Consider the following 19,908-nt stretch of genomic DNA (forward strand, 5'->3'; position numbering starts at 1 on the left):
CCAGTGACCACTGAAAACGGAAACAGGATCCCTCTGGAAAATTGAATATACTGGCAAGACCTCCCAGCGGCATGGCCTATGATTTCACAAAATTGAGTTTATAACCTGAGAACATGCCAAGTAAGTTAACCACTTGAATTAAGCGGGGCACAGAAGTCAATGGATCAATTAAGAAAAGGAGGACATCATCCGCAGAGAGAGCAATTTTGTGCTTAACCGATCCAACCTGCAGAGCCATTATATTATGGTCAGCTCATATAACTTCCGCCAACGGCTCAATCAGTAGCGTAAATAATAATGGTGAGAGAGGGCATTCCTGACGACAACCTCTGCCAACGCCAAAGCTATCTGAACTTGAATTGTTGGTGATCACCGCTGCTTTAGTAAAGACCTCTCCAACACCAAACCGTTCCAGTGTATACCACATCGAATGCCTTCTCTGCCTCTAGGGAGACAACTAATCCCAGTATCGCTCCCTGCTGGCAGGCTTGTACCATATATAAGACTCTTCTAATGTTATTAGTTGATCTGCGACCCTTTATAAACCCCATCTGGTCCTCTTTTATAATGAATGGTAAAACCCTCTCCAGTATTAATGCCAACATTTTTGAGAGAACTTTAAAATCCACACTCAACAAGGATATATGTATATACGAAGAGCAGTCATCTGGGGCCTTTCCCTTCTTAAGAATGAGAGAAACATTTGCTTCTCTCAGAGAAGGCGGCAGACAGCCCTGACTATGTGAATCTTTAAGCAAATTTATAAGTGGCCCAAACAATTCCCCAATCAATTCTTTATAGAACTCAGCCTGGAATCCATCTGGTCCGGGCGCTTTGCCACTCTGGAGCTGCTTCATCTCCACCTGTGCTTCCTGGGTTGCCAGGGGGGCTATCAAGAACAATACTTGCTCCGTGGTTAGGCCCGGGAGGGCCAGAGTTTCAAAGAAGACTCTATCTTCCTCGTTCTATCCACACAGTCCTGTGATCTATTCAATTCGAAATAGAACTTTCTAAAGACTGCATTGATCTTTATACGATCACAAGTCAGGGTTCCAGCACTCCTTCTAATAGACTTAATGACTTGGGGAGCCTTTTTCTTTCTGGCAAGGTATGCAAGATACCTGCCAGGCTTGTCACCTATTCAAATAATCTCTGCTTCGCAAGTCATAGCTCCCTCTTTGCTGTGAGTAAGTGTGGTATTCATGTGTGGTAAAGTTGCCCTAAGTGCTGTGATCAGTTGTAGTTTAGTAATGGAGGGTCTGTCAACGTACGCTGTCTCAGCCGCCTTCAGGCAAGCCTCGATCAGACACTGTTGTTCTCCCTTTTGTCTTTTCCAGATCACATAATATGAGATAATCAAACCTCACACATATACCTTAGCAGTCTCCCAAATCACCGAAGGGTTACTGGCCGTGTTGAAGTTGATATCCCAGAAGGTTTTAAATTCCTGCCAGAAATATTTTATGAACTTACTATCCTTCAATACCCCAATGTCGGGAAGCGATATCATCATCACTAGTCTTAACCTTCATATATACTGCAGCAGGGTCGGAAATATTACCTACTTCACAAAACAATATTGAGTTCAAAAGGATTGAGGGGACAGAAACATATCGATTCCGGTATGGCACTTGTGAGGGTTAGAATAAATAGTAAAGTCTCTAGCCTCCGGTTGAAGACACCGCCACACATCCACCTCCCCAACTCCATACTCAGATCCGCCAACTGCCTAGGTCTCATAGATATGCCTGCAGAGATCTTAGATATTCTGTCCAGCCCTGGGTTGATGATACAATTACAATCTCCCCCTATAATCATGTGGTGCACCCCGAGATCCAGCAACTTACAGAACACTTCCATTTCAAATTTAAAAGGGTGCTCCGGGGGGGGGGGGGGGGGGCGGGGGGGGGCAACAGAGATTCAAAATCTCAAATTCCTCTCCATACATTAGAGTTTAAATTAATATATACCATCCAGACTTATCTTTTATTGGCTGAGCATTTGGAAGGGAAGATTCATCTGAATAAGAATGGCGACTCGCCTACTTTTTGAGCTGAAAGATGAAAAGAACACCTTGCCAAATCCATCCTATTTCAGCCTTAAATGCTCCTTAGAATGTAAATGTGTCTCCTGTAGAAAGGCTACATCCACCCTTTCTTTTTTAAGACTTAAGTGGAGCTGAAATGCGCATCAGCCATGATTGAATGGCGGAGTGGACTCGATGGGCCGAATGGCCTTACTTCCACTCCTATGTCTTATGGTCTTATGATCTTTTTCCTTTTGATTTGTGAGTGGCTTTCCTTGACATTCCCAGTGCACCACCTAAACGAATGACTAGCCATGATCGTCCAAGCAAGCCCAAGACCCGCCAGGAGGAAGAACCCCACCCAAAAGACATCGAATAAAAACCAAAAGCGATTCACACATAAAACACTCTTTAAAGAACGATACCAAAACAACTAAGAACTACTCCCAAAAACAAATAACATAAAACATACTTAAAAGGAGACCTTCCCCATTGTTCACAGGAGGCACTACTAGCTTCCAATAATCCCGCCATAACATCTCCCAGCCAGAACCATGTCCTCGGTCCAGGCATTACAAAGTAGAGCAAATAAATTCCAATATCTTATATAGCAGACGTTAAAAATGTGCGAGCTAAACCACCCCCCCCCCATCACCAAGATACACTTAGCAAAACAACACAAGATGAAAATATATAAAATTACAAAATTACAATCCCAGCAAGTAATAAGCAACCAAATAAAAATAACACTCAGAATTGTCCCCTAATAATCAAATATACAGCACGAGCTCTAGATAAGAGTCCATAGAAAGGATACGGAAGGGGACCCCTAGCCCACACCCCCTCACCAAGGAAAGATGGAGAAGAGAAAGGAAGAAAGGAGGAGGAAAAAACAAAGGAGGGGGAGCAAAATAAAGTCATTATCAATATAATTCAAGTACCACAGTGTATTTGAGAGAAGCCAGGAATTATTTTATTTTTTCCGGTGATCCAAAGTTATATACAGATCCTCCATGACTGCAGCGCATAGATTACTGAATATTTAAATCCCTCAGATGCTTCTTCGCCTCATCAAATGCCTTGATCTTGCATACCACAGCTGGAGAGAAGTCCTGGAAGAACATTATCCTGGACCCCTTGTATATCATGGCATGAGAATCCTTCCCCAAGACTCTAGCAGCATCTGTTTTTCCCTGTAATGTTGAAGTTGAACTAGGACTGGACGGGGACTCTGGTCCGACCCGGGCCGGCGCACAGCAACCCGGTGGGACCTTCAACCCACACCTGACCCAGCTCTGACTCCAGTTACAGCAGCCGTGGGAGGCATTGCTCCAGGAAATCAACAAGTTGGGCTTCCTCCTCCCATTCGGGAAGGCCCAGCAACCGAATATTTTTCCGATGACCTCAATTTTCGAGGTCGTCAATATGTGCCTTTATGGTCGGGACTCGATGTTCCAGAGCCCAGACCTGACCCATGGATACCTCAGCAGTGGTCTCGGAGGCCGTGGTCCATTGCTCTGTACCTCCGACACGCTGCCCGAGTTTCTCAATCTCTCCGTCATGTTTCTGCAGCAAGATCGAGATCGACTCCCACCTGGACTGGGTCTCTTCAATGGACGCAGCAACTTCTCTCGGAGTTTAACAAGCTCCAAGATCAGGTTCACCCCTGCAGGTGAGTCCCCCAGGACAGCCGCAGATATCTGTCTTGCTACAGGGTGGGGGGAGGGGTCCCTCTCTGTTGTGAACTGCGAGACCCTTTGCCTTTGGACATTTTAAAAAGCATCAAACTGCTAAACGGCAAAGCTGCAGGGCGAAAACTATTTAACAGGTGAGGTGAGAATGGGTTCCCCACTTTGCCTGGGTCTTGGGCAGAGCTCTGCAGACTCAGACCTGCTGGGTCGCCATCATCTTGGATCTCCCTGATACCTTGCTTAAAAGGGAATAAGGCAAGGTGGAAAATTACAAACTGATCAGCCTAACCTCGATCGTGGGTAACTTCCTGGAATCCACTGTGAAGGATGAGATTTGTGAATAATTAAGTAGGGCGAAGTCAGTATGGTTTCATCAAGGGGAGGTCATGCTAATGAATCTGTTAGAACACTTTGAGGATGTAACAATCAGGTTAGATCAAGGAGAGCTAATGGATACTATGTGTCTGGACTTCAAGAAGGACGTTAACAAGGTGCTTCACAGGAGGCCTGGAGTAAGGGTCCATGGTATCAGAGATAAGGTACTAGTCTGTACAGAAGCTTGGCTGTCTGGCAGAAGATCGAGTGGGAATAAAAGGGTCCTTCTTAGGATAGCAGTCAATTACAACTGGTGTTTTGCAACTTTTTACTTTGTACGTTAACAATCCAGATGAAGGAAAAGAGGGCAATCCAGCGAGGTTTTTAGATGATGCAAAGGTAGATAGAGGGACAGGTATCATTGAGATGGGAGGGAGGCTGCAGAAGGATTTAGACATGGTAGGAGAGTGGGCAAAGACGTGGCAGATGGAGTACACTTGGGAAAGTGCGAGGTTATGCACTTTAGTAGGAAGAAGAGAAGCATGGACTATTTTATAGCTGGGGAGAAAATTCAGAAGTCTGAAGTGCAAAGTGTTGCGAGTTCCAGTCAGGATTATCTCAAGGTAAATGTGCAGGCTATGTCAGTAGCTAGGAAGGTGCTGTAACTGCCACACAGTGTGTTTGAAATCTTACATTCAGCAAAAGAACTGAGTCAACTCTTATAAACAATGATATTTGTTTATTGAATGCAATTAATATTAGAACAATAAAACGTATTATAACGTAATGAAAAACACTCCAATCTATCTTATGGTTTAACTTAAACTTGGATGATCACATACCATCCCACCAGAAGTTGACCGGATTCCACGTGGTGAAGTCTTCGTTTTCTTCTGATGGCCTTGTAGGTGTCTTCTCTTTCAGTGGTTATTCTCGAGTTACCACTCTCCGAGGGGTTTTATGGTGATTCTTATCCTTCCAAGTCTTCACGCCTTTTGGGAGGATGTGGAGGATCTGCCAATGAAATGATCAGGTTCATTTACCCTGATCAATCAGATCCAACCTGGGGTTGTCACATTGATGGCCCAAAGGGGAATTTCCATTGTCCCATTCAGGTCCAACTTCAGGTTAGTATTACAGGGTCTGGAGCTGTCAGGTTTGTTTGCGAACCATCTCTGGGTCCCTGCAGCCTGTCTGGATTCTGCAGCATGTGGAAGAATTTGGTCAAGGATGGGTTCTACTTCCCAGCATGCTTTAATCATTGTTTATTTTTGTAACTCCATGGTAAATTTATTATTGTCCATTGTAAGATTATTATTTCAGGTGGTCAATCTGGTCAGAAAGGCAAACACAGTGATGACATTTCTTTTGAGATGACAGTGGTTAGCACTGCTGCCTCACAGTGCCAGAGACCTGGGTTCAATTCCTGCCTCAGGCGACTGACAGTGTGGAGTTTGCACATTCTCCCCGTGTCTGCGTGGGTTTCCTCCGGGTACTCCGGTTTCCTCCCACAGTCCAAAGATGTGCAGGTCAGGTGAATTGGCCATGCTAAATTGCCCGTAGTGTTAGGTAAGGGGTAGATGTAGGGGTATGGGTGGGTTGCACTTCGGCGGGGCGGTGTGGTCTTGTTGGGCCGAAGGGCCTGTTTCCGCACTGTAAGTAATCTAATCTAATCTAATCTAGTTGAATGGATGGATTTCCGCGGCTCTATGAGACTCTGGTCAGACCACATTTAGTGTATTATGTACAGTTTTGGGCCACATAACTCATAAAGGATGTAGTACCCCGGAGCGTGTCCAGAGGAGCTTCATAAGAATGGTCCTAGGAATAAAAAACTTAACATATGAGGTCTCTGGCTCTATACTCGCTGGAGTGTATAAGGGTGAAGGGGGCTCTAATAGAAGCATACAGAATACTGGTTGCCTGGTCAGAGTAGACGTTGGGAAGATGCTTCCACTGTTTGGAGAGAAAGCACTCAAAGATATAGCCTGAGGGTCAAGAGAAAATCTTTAGAAAGGAGATAAGGAGAAATGTCTTCAGTCTGAGAGTGGTGAGTCTATGGTAAGGATGGCAGTTTCCTTCCCTCAAGGACATCAGTGAACCAGGTGGGTTTTTCTTGGCAATCGATTCATAACCACTATCAGTCTCTTAATTACAGTTTTGAATTCAAGCTCCGCCACTTGCTGTGGCAGGATTTGGACCCAGGTCACCAGAACATTATCTGGGTTTATCACATAAGAATTCAATTATAACACCACGAGGCCACTGACTTGCCCAATCCTCCACAGTGTCACTAACGTGTGAAGTATGACATGCGCTGGGAGTTGTCTTCATATTATCCTTGACTTCCTCATCAAGATATGGATGATTTTTTTTCCATAACACAATTCCTCTTTGGTCTTTAGTATCTTCCTAATTGTTTACCAAATTTCTTCAGCTGTCCTGCCTTTGACTGTTCTTTTCATCCCCCAGACCACCACAGCCAAATCCCTCCTTCGGTCTGTATAATTATCATTGCCTAACACTAAAACTCACATGTATGACTCAGTCTTCACTCTTTCAATCTGAATATGAAACTCCAGCATGTTGTGGGTATTCCTTCCAAGGCAAAGCTCATCCACCAATCCTTTCTTGTTACATATTATCAACTCTAAATTAGATTAGATGCCCCATATTTTGGAAACAGACCCTTTGGCCCAACAAGTCCACACCAACCCTCCGAAAAGTAACCCACCCAGACCCCTCTGAGTTACATACCTCACTCTATGGGCAATTTAGCATGGCCAATTCACCTGACCTGCACATCTTCAGACTGTGGGAGGAAACCCATGCAGACGGGGGAAAATGTACAAACAACACGCAGACAGTCCCCCGAGGCTGGAATCGAACCTGGGTCCCTGTTGCTGTGCTAACCACTGAGCCCCATTCTCCGGTTGTTTCCATGATGGCCTGCTCTCAGAAATAATCTCTCATACACTCTCTGAATCCTTATTCAAGGATATCACTGTCAAATTGATTAATTGAGCCAATTTGCATGTTCAAGCCACCCATAGTTACTGTTGTGCCCTTGTTACAAAGCCTCATTCTTTTCTACCTCAGAAGTACTTTGGGGGGAATAGTGGCTGAAAATTACTCTTCCCAAGAGGTTTCTTCGCTTGCATTTATTTGCACTGAGACGAATTTCAAATTATATTTGGCACAAAACACTTTGAAAAGATCTGAGTTCCCACTCGCATGAACAAATGTTTATTTTCTTTTCACTAGCCACATTTCCCAGTATATATCGGGGATTTAAAAGGGCTAAAAGTGGTCATGGGATAGCTTTAGTAAACAGGGTTATGGAAAATCCCGAAGACTTATTTCCATATATAAGGAGCAAGAGGGTAACTAGTGAAATGTTTGGCCCACACAAGGACAAAGGAAGAAAGTTATGCATGGAGTCAGAGACAATGGGTGAGATTCTTAGGAAGTACTTTGCATCTGTATTCACCAAGGAGAGGGACATGACGGATGTTGAGGTTAGGGATAGATCTCTGAGTACTCGGGATCAGGTCGACATAAAGAGGAAGGAAGTTTTGGATACTCTGAAAGGTATTAAGGTAGACAAGCCCCCATGTCTGGATGGGATCAATTACAGGTTACTGAGGGATGTGAGTGTGGAAATAACTGGGGCTTTAACATTTATCTTTGCAGGATGATTGAACATGGGTGAGGTCCCGGAGGACTGGCGAATTTCTAATATTGTCCTCTTGTTTAACAAGGATAGCGGGGATAATCCAGGTAATTGTAGACCGGCAGGCCTGATATCATTGGTAGGGAAGCTGCTGCAGAAGATACTGAGGGACTTGAGTAAGGCGTTTTATTAGGTTCCTCATGGTCGGATGATGGAGAAGGTGAAGTCGCATGGGGTCCAGAGTGTTCTATCTAGATGGATAGAGAACTGGCTGGTCAACAGGAGACAGAGAGGAGTAGTGGAAGGGGATGTCTCAAAATGGAGACCTATGACCAGTGGTGTGCAACAGCGATCCGTACTAGGACCACTGTTGTTTGTGATATATATCAATGATTTGGAAGAAGATTGCCTGATTGCCAAGTTTGCAGATGACACCAAGACTGTTGGAGTAGCAGATAGTGAAGGAACTGTCAGAGAATACAGCAGAATATAGATAGATTGGAGAGCTGGGCACAGAAATAGCAGATGGAGTTCAATCTGTGCAAATGCAAGGTCATGCATTTTGAAAGATCCAGTTCAAGAGTGAACAACACAGTAAACGGAAAACTCCTGGGGAAAATTGACTTACAGCGAGATCTGGGTGTTCGAGTCCATTGTTTCCTGAAGATGCCAACACAGGTCAGCAAAGTGGTCAAGGTGGAATATGGCATGCTTTCCTTCATTGGATCCGGTGTTGAGTACAAGCGCTGGCAGGTCATGTTACAGTTGCATAGGAGTTTGGTTTGGCCACATTTGGAATGCTGTACATAGATTTAGATTTAGATTACTTACAGTGTGGAAACAGGCCCTTCAGCCCAACAAGTCCACACCGATCTGCTGAAGCACAACCAACCCATACCCCTACATTTGCCCCTTACCTAACACTACTGGCAGTTTAGCATGACCAATTCACCTGACCTGCACATTTTTGGACTCTGAGAGGAAACCGGAGCACCCGGAGGAAACCCATGCAGACACGGGGAGAATGTGCAAACTCCACACAGTCAGTCGCCTGAGGCGGGAATTGAACTCAGGTCTCTGGCGCTGTGAGGCAGCAGTGCTAACCACTGTGCCACCGTGTCACCTCCAAAGACGAAGAAAGAAAGATTGCGTAGATTAGGACTATTTTCATTACAAAGTCGAAGGTTGAGGTCCACAAAATCAAGACAGATATATACAGGATGGATAGGAAGAAGCTTTTTTCCCCAAATTGTGGAACTCAATTACTCGGGGTCATGAGTTCAAAGTGAGAGGGGAAAGGTTTAGTGCAGATATATGTGGGAAGAACTTTACTCACAGGGTGGTGGCAGCCTGGAACGTGTGGCCATCTGAGGCGGTAGGGGCAGGAGCAATAGTGTTATCTAAGATGTATTTAGACAGAAACATGAATGGGGAGGGAGCAAAGGGATACAGACCATTAGAAAATATGTGCAGGTTTAGAAAATATGAGGATCTGGATCAGCACAGGCTAGGAGGGCCGACGGGTCTGTTCCTGTGTCGGAATGTTCTTTGTTCTTTATCATTCATTCTAAATATAGCAAGTTTTCAACTTACTGTATGCTACAATTTAATAATATAAACAATTTATTTATTTGATAGTGCATGTCAAATTATTGCCATTTCTAAATTACAGTCACAGGGTCAAAGAGATGTACAGCATGGAAACATACCCTTCTGTCCAACTTGTCCATGCGACCAAATATCCCAACCCAATCTAGTCCCACCTGCCAGCACTCAGCCCATATCCCTCTAAACACTTTCTATTCATATACCCATCCAGACGCCATCTAAATGTTGCAATTGTACTAACCGCCACCACTTCCTCTGGCAGCTCATTCCACACACGTACAACCCTCTGAGTGAAAAAGTTGCCCCTTACATCTCTTTTATATTTTTCCCTTCCCAACCGAAAACTATGCCCTCTAGTTGTGGGCTCCACCACACCAGGGAAAATACCTTGTCAATTTACACGATCCATGCCCCTCATGATTTTATAAACCTCTATAAAGTCACCCCCAGTCTCCAACGTTCCAGGGAAAACAGCTCCAGCTTGTTCAACCTCCAGGTGTCACTCAAACCCTCCAACCTTGGCAACATGCATGTAAGTCTTTTCTGAACCCTTTCAAGTTTCACCTAATCTATCAGGTCCTGGGGATTTTTCCACCTTTATGCATTTCAAGACATCCAGCACTTCTTCCTCTGTAATATGGACATTTTTCAAGACGTCACTATCTATTTCTCCGTATATCTACATCTCCCATGTCTTTATCCTGAGTAAACACTGATACAAAATACTCATTTAGTATCTCTCCCATCTCCTGCGGCTCCACACAAAGGCACCTTGCTGATCTTTGAGGACTCTATTCTCTCCCTATTTGCCCTTTCGTTCGCAATGTATTTGTAAAATCCTTTTGGATTCTCCTTAACTCTATTTGTCAAAGCTAACTCATGACCCCTTTTCGCCCTCCTGATTTCCCTGTTTGGTATCCTCCTCCTGCCTTTCTCCTCTTCTAAGGATTCACTCGATCCATCCTGCCTGTACCTGTCATATCCTTCCTTCTTTTTCTTAACCAGACCCTCAATTTCTTTAGTCATTCAGCACTCTCTATACCTTTCAGCCTTTAATTTTACTCTAACAAGATTATACTGTCTCTGGACTCTGGCTATCTAATTTCTGAAGACTTCCCATTTTCTAGCCGTCCACTTACCTGCGAACATTTGCTGCCATCAGCTTTTGAAAGATATTGCCTAATACCGTCAAAATTGGCCTTTCTCCAATTTAGAACTTCAACTTTTAGATCTAGTCTATCCTTTTCCATCATTATTTTAAAACTAATAGAATTGTTGGCAAATAACTGAAACTCACACATTTCAGGTGAGAAATCAAATCGACTGGTTATATTTAAATGTGTAAGAGTTATAATTCTATTTGATTGTTCAATCATTTGCTCACTCTGAATATGCAATCAGTCAGAGATCAATCATTTTGCAAATGATAGAGCAACAATGTACGCATTTGAGTACTGAGATTCAATGTGTAATTGTGATCACCAAAATAGTCAGAAAACATATTCTTCTTCAGACAAAACAAAATGTAATTCTTTCCTTTTGTATCATAAAACGTTGTTCGGTGTTTATATTTTAATTCCATCAAATAAAATTAATTTTATTGTTTTCAGAGATGATGCAGTTATTGTTCAGTTAAATAATTATAGCTCATATCTTATTATTGCCCAATTCACAAACATGGCAAACTCTTGATCATTGATCAGGTCAGTCAACCCATCACTTTGCATCATGATCGATATTAAAAGTGGATTTCAAAAGGGTGAATTCGGGTACAGTGCTACTGAACCTCACAGCTGCCTGTGGCACTGAGTGAGACACCGGCCTGCTCCTGAATCTGCCCAGAGAGTTTCCATCCTGGGTCAGGGCAGTCATTCAAACATTCTCTGACAGAGAATCATTTAGGATCCGCCTTGAGCAGGAGTAAAGAAACCAACAGGCTATCACTGCTCTCAGTGTAGGTATCAATGCTGTCGAAATTAGATACCAATGACTGACCAGGAATCAGCTGTAACAAATTGATCTTCAGTCAGAGCCTGGCCCATGGAGCAGATGTATGGACATGGAGTGTCAGAATCACAACACACAAGTTACTTATGGTGATGACATCTGGCATGTCCCCCAGAGTCCATACATCTGCCCCCTGGACCAGACACTGGGCGTAAACAATTGACAGTCTATTGCAGCATCTTGTGTCTCACAGTGAACCCTCTGAAACTATATCCAATAAATGCACCTTCATATTCACCAGTATCAAAATAAAATTGTACATGTTTGTGGATGGTCTGATACTAATTGATAGGACACCCAACAGAATGCTTCTGAAGAAACCAGGAGCAAACGGCAAGCCAAGAATAATTTTAATAACGGAACTTGATGGATTTTGTCTGGTCTAGGTAACCACGCATATTGTGCTGGCACTTAGGTGAATGTAACAATGCACATCAAAACTGGAAGTTTTGGTCTAACGCTCTACCCCAGCTTCCTGACTTCACACAGCTCCCACCCTCGCACGCCTCACTCGCTCAATCAAAAATTAATGAGAATCCACAAACTGAGTGAAACTTGGAACACAGAACAGTAAAGCACGGTAAGAGCCCTTCAGCCCTCAATGTTTTGCTGGCCTTTTATCCTACACTTAGATCAGACTAACCTACATGCCCTTCAATGTACTAACTTCCATGTTCCTATCCAAGAGTCTTCTTAACTATCCCTCATGTATCTGACTCTACTACCACCGCTGGCGGTGCATTCTGCCCACTCACCACTCTGGGAATAAAGAACCGACCTCTGGCATCTCCTCTAAACCTTCCTCCAATCACTTTAAACTTATGCCCCTTGTTGATAGCCAATTCTACCCTGGGAAAAGGCTCTGGCTATCCACTCTATGTCTCTCAACATCTTGTACATCTCTGTCAAGTCACCTCTCATCCTTCTTCGCTCCAGTGAGAAAAGCCCTAGCTCTCTCAACCTTTCTTCCTAAGACATGTCCTCCAGTCCTGGCAGCATCCTGGTAGATATGCTCCGCGCACTCTCTGAGACTTCCACAGGTGAGTGCGAGCAGCAGCGGAGGAAAGACGAACCCGAAAGACTGCAGGTAAGGTCAGGCAGTTTTTAAAAAATTATTTACCGATCGCGGGCAGGGTTGTTTTCTCTTTCACAGAAGGATTGGGAGCAGCGGAGGAAGTGACGAGGACCAGCGGGGCAGCCGGGATGGAAAGCAGTGAGTACATATATCAGCAAGGCATTTAAAAAGAATAGGGAGGGGGAAAGGAAGAGGGGGTGTAGCACATATAATCGGAGAGCGTATCACTGCTACAGAAGTTACCATTGTCGAGGAAGATCTGCCTACTGAGTCAGTATGGGTGGAAATTAGGAACAGCAAGGGAGCAGTCACCTGGTTAAGGGTTTACTACAGGCTCCCCAATAGCAGCAGGGAGATTGAAGAAAGCATAGGTCGGCAGATTTTGGAAAAGTGTGGATGTGGTAGGGTTGTAGTAATGGATGACTTTAACTTTCCCAATGTTGATTGGTACCTCCTTCGAGCAGAAGATTTGAATGGAGCTGTTTTTGTAAGGTATGTTCAGGAGGGTTTCCTAACTCAGTACGTTGCCAGGCCGACGAGAGAGGCCATTCTGGAATTGGTGCTCGGAAACGAGCCGGGGCAGTATCAGATCTTGTGGTGGGAGAGCATTTTGGTGACAGTGAGTACAACTGCCTCACATTCTACATCGCTAGAGAGAAGGAGAAGATTAGGCAAAATGGGAGGATATTTAATTGGGAAAGAGAAAAGAATGATGCAATTAGACATGAGTTAGGAAGGATGAACTGGGAGCAATTGTTCCATGGTAAATGACTATAGACATGTGGAGACTGTTTAAGGAACAGTTGTTGCAAGTGATGAATAAACATGTTCCTCTGAGACAGGCAAGACGGGGTAAGAAAAAGGAACCTTGGATGATGAGACCAATGGAGCTTCTCGTCACAAGGAAGAAGGTAGCTTACAAAAGGTGGAGGAATCTAGGATCAAGCTCAGCTCTAGAGGATTACAGGCAGGCGATGAAGGAGCTCAGAAATGGTCTGAGGAGAGCCAGGAGTGGGCACTAGAAAGGCTTGGCAGAACGGATGAGGGAGAACACAAAGGCATTTTACACTTATGTGAGGAATAAGAGAATGGTCAAAGAAAGAATAGGACCGATCAGGGTTAGCATAGGGAACATGTCTGTAAAGTCTGAGGTGGTAGGGGAAGCCCTAAATGAATTTTTTGCTTCTGTCTTTACGAAAGAAACAAACTTTGTAATGAATGAAACATTTGAAGAGCAGGAATGCATGCTGGAATGGATAGAGATAGAGTAAGCTGATGTGCTGAAACTTTTGTCAAACGTTAAGATTGACAAGTCGCCATGCCCGGACCAGATTTGTCCTCGCTGCTTTGCGAAGCGAGAAATGTGATTGTTTCACCACTTGCGAAGATCTTTGCATTCTTGCTCTCCACTGGAGTCATACCTGAGGACTGGAGAGAGGCAAATGTAATTCCTCTCTTCACGAAAGGAAATAGGGAAATTCCCGGCAATTACAGACCAGTACGTCTCACGTCTGTCGTCAGCAAGGTGTTGGAAAGGATTCTGAGGGATAGGATTTATGACCAGCTGGAAGAGCATGGCTTGATTAAATGCAGTCAACACGGCTTTGAGAGGGGTAGGTCATGCCTCAAAAACCTTATCGAGTTCTTTGAGGATGTAACTAGAAAAGTTGATGAGGGTCAAGCTGTGTTTGTGGTGTATATGGACTTCAGCGAGGCATTTGATAAGGTTCCCCATGGTAGGCTCATTCAGAAGGTCAGGAGGAATGGGATACAGGGGAACGTAGCTGTCTGGATACAGAATTGGCTGGCTAACAGAAGACAGCGAGTGGTAGTAGAAGGGAAATATTCTGCCTGGACATCAGTGGTGAGTGGTGTTCCACAGGGCTCTGTCCTTTGACTACTACTGTTTGTAATTTTTATTAACGATTTGGATGAGAGGATTGATGGATCGGTCAGCAAGTTTGCAGACGATACATAGATTGGAGGTGGCATTTACCGTATAGTGGGCTGTGGTAGGCTGCAGCTCGACGTTGACAGTATGCAGAGATGGGCTGAGAGGTGGCAGATGGAGTTCAACCTGGATAAATGCGAGGTGATGCATTTTAGAAGGTCAAATATGAAAGCTGAGTAAAGGATTAAAGATAGGAATCTTGGCAGTGTGAGGGAACAGAGGGATCTTGGTGTGCAGGTACATAGATCCCTTAAAATGGCTATCCAAGTGGACAGGGTTGTAAAGAAAGCAGATGGTGTTTTGGCTTTCATTAACAGGGCGATTGAGTTTAAGAGCTGTGAGATCTTGTTGTAGCTTTATAAAACTTAGGTTAGACTGCACTTGGCATACAGCGTCCAGTTCTGGTCTCCGTAATATAGGAAAGATGTGGATGCTTTGGAGATGGTTCAGAGGAGATTTACCAGGATGCTTCATGGAATGGAGGACTTATCTTATGAAGAGAGGTTGACTGAGCTTGGACTTTTTTCATTGGAGAAGAAGAGGGGACCTAATTGATGTATACAAGATAATGAGAGGCATAGATAGAGTCGATAGCCAGAGACTATTTCCCAGGGCAGAAATGGCTAACACGAGGTGTCATAATTTTAAGCTGGTTGGAGGAAAGTATAGAGGGGTTGTCAGAGGCGGGTTCTTTACACAGAGTTGTGAGAGCATGGAATGCGTTGGCAGCAGCAGTTGTGGAAGCAAGATCATTGGGGACATTTAAGAGACTGCTGAACATGGATGTGGTCACAGAAATGTGAGGGTGCATACATGAGGATCAATGGTCGGCACAACATCGTGTGCTGAAGTGCCTGTTCTGTGCTGTACTGTTCTATGTTCTATGAAGCAACCAGAACTGAACACAGTATTTTAAGTGTGGTTGGACCACAGCTTTATAGAGTTAAGCATTAACCTCACTGCTCTTAAACTCAATACTCATGTTAATGAACGCCAACACACTATATGCCTTCTTAACAACCCTGCAAACATCGGTGGCAACTTTGTGGGATCTATGGACATGGAACCCAATATCCCTCTGTCACTCCACACTGCCATGAATTCGGCCTTGAACCCTGTATTGTGTATGCAAATACAACCTTCCAAAATAAATCGCTTCACAATTTTAAGGTCGAACTGTATCTGCCACTTATCAGCCCAGCTCTGCATCCTGTCAATGTCCTCTTGTAATCTATACCAACCCTCCATACTATCCACAACTCCACCAACCTTCATGTCATCGGCAAACTTATTAACCCACCATTCCACTACCTCATGAAAGTCATCTATAAAATTCACAAATCGCACAGGTCACAGAGCCAATCCGTATGGAACACCACTGGTCACTGAGCTCCAGGCTGAATACATTCCATCTGCTACCACTCTCTTTCTTCTATGGGCCTGCCAATCTATATACAGACAGTTAAACATTCCTGCGTCCCATGCCTCCTTACCTTCTGAATGCGCCTACAATGGTGAACCTTATCAAATGCCTTGCTAACATTTTTGTTCACCACATCTACTGGTCGACCATCATCAACGTGTTTTTTCACATCTTCAAAAAACTCAATAAGGTTTCTGAGGGATGACCTGCTGCTGACAAAGCCATGCTGACTACCTCTAATCAAACTATTGTTTTCTAAGTAATTGTAAATCCTGCCTCTCAGAATCATCTCTAATACTTTGCCCACCACCGATATAAGACTGACTGTTCTGTCAATCCCATGGTTATCCCTATTCCCTTTCCTGAACAAGGGAATAACATTTGCCATCCTTCAATCATCTGACAATACTCCAGTGGACAATGAGGATGCAAAGGTTATCGCCAAAGGCACACCAATCTCTCCCATCACTTCCTGGAATAACCTCAGGTGTACCCTATCTGACCCAGGTTATTTACCTATCCTTATGTTTGTACTTCAATCAGTCTGTACTTCCCTTCAACTTTTCTATTCCATGTCCAACCAACTGATTCACTGCTTTCCATTTCAATGCTATATACAGTGCCACCTGCCTGAGTAAGTACGCATCCCAACGTCCTGTGAATCACAGAATGAAAAAAGAAGGAATGCACCAACGCCTTCCTGATGAATGGCTTATGCCTAAAACATCAACACGCTTGCTCCTCGGATGCCGCCTGACCTGCTGTGCTTTTCCAGCTCTACACATTTCGACTCTGATCTCTATCAACTGCAGTCCTCACTTTCTACATTACTGCAGCTGTCCCCTCTGTACACTGAGTGGGGAATTAACCATCAAAAACTCATTGTATGTGGAGCTGACTGCTCAGTTCTGGAGAGTTGCACTTAATGAATACGTTTGTTTTAAAAAAAGATATTACAATTCTACATTCAGTGCTAGAGTTAAAATTTTGGTTCATGGTTTGAGCAGCCTTATACGAAATAGTGAATGACTGAAGAACTCCAAGGTACAGAGTATTCCAAGTGTTATGTTCCAGCTTATGTTAATGCTGGAAGTATTACCAGACAGACTGATGTGGTAAAGGAATGAGTTGACATTTGGAGGTATGACATTTTTGCCATCACAGAGACATGTTTGAGGGAGGTCAAGGTCAAGAACTCAATATTCTGTTACACTGTAAAATATGGGCAGGAGAGGAGAGGGTGTTGAAGAGGAGATGGTGTTGGATTATTAATTAAGGAGTCAGTTACAGCAGCAAGGAAGGACAATATCTTGGAAGAGTCTTCAAATGAGGGTTAATCGGCCAAGGTTAGGATCAAAATGTTGACAGAACATACTGCTGGGGATATTTTATATAGCCCCAGAAAGATGAAAATACAGGAGCAGATGTATAACCAATTCACTGAGATGTCTAGGAATGCAAGGCTGAAGATGTTAGAGATAGAGAAGCAAAGCTGGAGATGTTACCGAGATAGGAAAACAAGGGTGGAGATGTTACGGAGAGAGGAAAGCAAGGCTAGAGATGTTACAGGAAAAGGAAAGCGAAGCTGGAGATGTTACAGGAAAAGGAAAGCGAGGCTGGAGATGGTCGAGAGATAGCGTGGCCTGTGCATGCTAGAACAGGTTAGTGAGATATTTTTAAGTTCAATCACAGGATATAGGGAGAAGTGTAGCAGCTGGAAGGTATAGAGATAGGGAAGAATGCAGGGGCTGGCAGAATTTGCAGTCATAGATGGGTCTGGAGTATGAGACAAAAATTGTGGAGGTATGGAGGGATACTGAGACACAGATGGATGTAGCGGCTGGAGAAGATGACAAGGAAAGATACAGATATCCAAGTAGATAGTTTAAAAATGGAATTGAGCAATGTCTTAATAGAGAAAATATTATTGAAATCTTTGGAATAGAGAAGGCACTGGGAGGAACTGAAGGAGTGAGACCTTGGATTGTCCAGTCACGAGAGAAATAGAGTCAGTGTCATACAGCACAGGACAGGCCCTTCGGTTGACAGCGACACAAATAAAAAGCCCTGCAGACCCTGAAAACCCCTCCTTCCTAATGTATGGGGGAAAGGGCTAGATTTGGGAGAGGTGTCCTATAGACTGCTCAAACAACAATGTGACATAACAAAACCAGACGGTGTCAGATCAAACACTGACATGGAAACCTCCTGCTGATTCCCCTCCCTCAGCCTCACGGTGTCAGATCAAACACTGACTCGGAAACCTCCTGTTGACTCCCCTCCCTCAGCCTCACGGTGTCGGATCAAACACTGACACGGAAACCTCATGCTGACACCCCTCCTCAGCTGGTGGATCAGTGTCCCTCTACATTGAACAACACTTGGTGGAAGCACTGAGAGAGTGACAGAGCTGGAGAATGTTTACTCGGTGGGCCATTTCAAACCCAACACCAAGAGCGGCTCAGCAGCAGCATTGCTAATCGAGGTGGTCGGGTCCAAATGGACATAACTGCTTCACTGCGTCTGCACCAGGTCGGGGGGAATGACTGACAGGGAGAAACATCCTTGACCTCATCCTCACCAATCTACCGGCTGCAGACACATTGTTCGATAACCGTATTGGGAACGGCAAGTACTGCATACAGTATTTCTGGAGACAAAGTTCCACTTTTACATTGTGAAGACCCCCTGTGTATATGTGACACCAGCACTGTGCTAAACAGGGCAGATTTACAATAGATTTTGGAACTTTGCACTGGCCTGTGTGAGGCGGTTCGAGTCATTACCAACAGCAGCAGAATTGTACTCCAGTATAAGTTTCACTATCACTGCCTGGTGTATTCTCCACTTTATCCTGACCATCAAGCCAGGGATACAGCCTTGTTAAATGGAGAATACAGGAGGGCCTGCCTATAGTAGCACCAAATACACCTCAGAATGAGATGAAGTTACTAAACTGGGCCACTTACTCACCACATGGTATAAATAGAAAATGATACACAGATCCATCCAATGAATCAGGACTCATCTCTGCAATCCTCTCATATACAATCTGGGTGAGTGGTGGTGGACAATCACACAACTCACCGGAGGAGGAGGATCCACAAATACCACCTTCCTCAAAGATTGAAGAGCCCAGCACAATAATAGGAAAGCTAAGGCTGAAACTTTCACAACAATGTTCAGACAGAAATATCGATGGGAGGATCAACTTTAGTCTCCTCCCGATGGCAGTCTTCAGCTAAACGATTTACAACAAGAAAATACACAGCTGAATTCGAGAGGTGAGGTGAGAGTGACTTCACTTTTAACATGATCATAACGGCATTTGACCAAATGTCGTATCCAGGATTCACGGCAAACCTGGAGCAAATAGGAATCGTCTGCATTGGCAGAAGTTATACCTGGTACAAAGGAAGGTGGCTGGGGTTGGTGGAGAGTAACCATCTCAGCTCTGCCGCAGTTCCCCAAGGGAGGGGTTTCTGGGTAAGCCTGTAGATCAGAAATGGAAAGGTAGGGCACCATACCCCAACAGGATGATTGGGCTGCTCTCTCATTAGACAGAGACGACTGGTGGTAGATTAACTGGACAGTCATCATGCCTCAAGTGAGGGAGAGCTTGAGTAGGACAGCCCTTATCATACACCTCAGTCAGTGCAGGAATTGAACCCACACTGTTAGTATTAATCTGCATTACAAACCAGCTGTCCAACTAACCAAGTCATCACTCAGCTCCATGTGGTAGGTATTGTAATATTATTCCATTCAGATATGTTGCTAAACACCTTTGGAGCAAGTTGAACTCGAAGCCAGCTTCCTAGCTCAGAGAGAGGGACAGCATCAGTGAGATATAAGAGCGCTCTCTATCCTAGGCCCAATAATTTTCAGCTGCTTCACAAATGACCATCCCTACTCAAGTGAAGTCACAACTGGGATTGTTTGCCAATGATTGGACAATATTCACCACTATTAGTGATTTACTCTGATACTGAAGCAATCCTTATCCAAATGCAACAAGGACCTGGAAATATGAAGGTGTGTGTTTAACACTGACAAGTCCCATTCCCATTGCACACATGTCAGACAACAACTACCTCTAATAATTGAAAATGGAATCATATCCTCTAACGTTCAATGTC

This window comes from Chiloscyllium punctatum, chromosome 6, assembly GCF_047496795.1.
Source record: "Chiloscyllium punctatum isolate Juve2018m chromosome 6, sChiPun1.3, whole genome shotgun sequence".
Lineage (NCBI taxonomy): Eukaryota > Metazoa > Chordata > Chondrichthyes > Orectolobiformes > Hemiscylliidae > Chiloscyllium > Chiloscyllium punctatum.